Below are 1,694 nucleotides of genomic sequence, written 5' to 3' on the forward strand. Positions count from 1 at the left end.
GATAAGGCCGGCCGGCTCTAAGGTACATGTACCAAACAATGTAGCTTGGGACGCCAAGCTGCAAAGTATTAATGGTCCTGATAAAAATGAATCTCAATCAATTATATCATGTCTAGAACATAATAGAACCAATAAGGAATGTCGACATAAGATGATTTATTTGCATACAAGGTAGCACTTGAATTTATGAATATAAGCGAGGATCATGAACCCACGTCAATATAAGAGTGCGCACTCGTAGAACATATTGGATTGAATGGAAACGTGTGGTTAAATAGTTTAAGGAAGAAAGGCGTATTTGGCCATATAATTAAGACGCCATATGATGTTAAAACCAGTGATATAAATGGGTCTTGTGAGGAATAGAAATCATGAGATATAAAATTGATGTTGCACAAGGATTCTCACAAAGACCAGTAATAGATTATGAGGAGACATACTCCCATGTGGTGGATGCAACTACTTTTAGATTTCTCATAAGTCTGGCTATATAAGAGAGAAAATTAGACTTGCAGCAAGTTGATGTAGTGACTGCGCATTTATATGGTCCACTGGATAATGAAAGTACTAGAGGGTATTGAGCTGAAAGAACAGCAAGTTCTCGAGAACAATATTGATAATCATCAAGGTATATCATCTGAATATCTTAGGAACCTCTGGATACAATTTCCCAAACAGTTGAATATCTCAAGAAAGAGTTTGAGATGAAAGATCTTGGAAACACACGGTTATGTTTTACACATGGTGGTACACGCATATCACAGTAACATCATCCAAGATTTCGTGTGTGTGTATTTGAGGTCGATGACTCAATATGTTCGATCAGATTGTGGCATGGCCGATGGTAAAGAAGAACCAACTATCATGTTCGAGGACGAAGCATATTCTGCCCAAGATCTTCATCACCCACGGATTACAGAAAATTGGAGAGGTCCAAGGGACCTTCAGTAATGTCCAAATCAGGGGGAGTAATGTGTGTTGTACTATTTTTCTTTCACCATGGTTTTGTCCCAATTGAGTTTTCCTGGTAAGGTTTTAATGAGACAACATTAAAGCACATTACAAGCTCTAAATGGTTATGGCATCCAAGGGGGAGTGTTATGAACCAGATTGTGAATGGCTCATAACCAAGAGATTATGATTTGTAATCTTTCCAATTATCTATGACGGTGCAATCTCCTATATAAGAAACCCCTATATTATAAATAAAGATAGATTTTTTCATTACTTTTATAACATTTCAAACATTTCTATGAATTATAAACATTTGTAGAAGGTAAATTATTAACTGAGCAACTAAAGATATATAGACCATGAAAACCAAAGTAGTTAGATGATAACAAATGGAAACGAATCTATACTATTAAAAGAGAAGTCATAATTTTTTTCATGTGTGATGTTTTAAATGGATCATCACTAGAAAATTGTTTAAATTTTTTTTTTTGTATTTTCATAACAATATCCTAACAAGATATTTAATTATCTTTTTTATTCCATCAAAATATTATTAGATATGGATAATTTCGAAAATATATTTACTCCATCAATATATAATTATAGTTGCATATAACCATTTATAATCTATTTAATAATAATAACATTTAATTATTCTAGAGTTAATACCTGCGTATGATCTAATTAATAATAATAATATTTAATGTTAGAAATTCACCATGCAAATAATAAAATCAAAT

Source organism: Brassica oleracea, chromosome C6 (genome assembly GCF_000695525.1).
Source record: "Brassica oleracea var. oleracea cultivar TO1000 chromosome C6, BOL, whole genome shotgun sequence".
In the NCBI taxonomy this organism is placed as follows: domain Eukaryota; kingdom Viridiplantae; phylum Streptophyta; class Magnoliopsida; order Brassicales; family Brassicaceae; genus Brassica; species Brassica oleracea.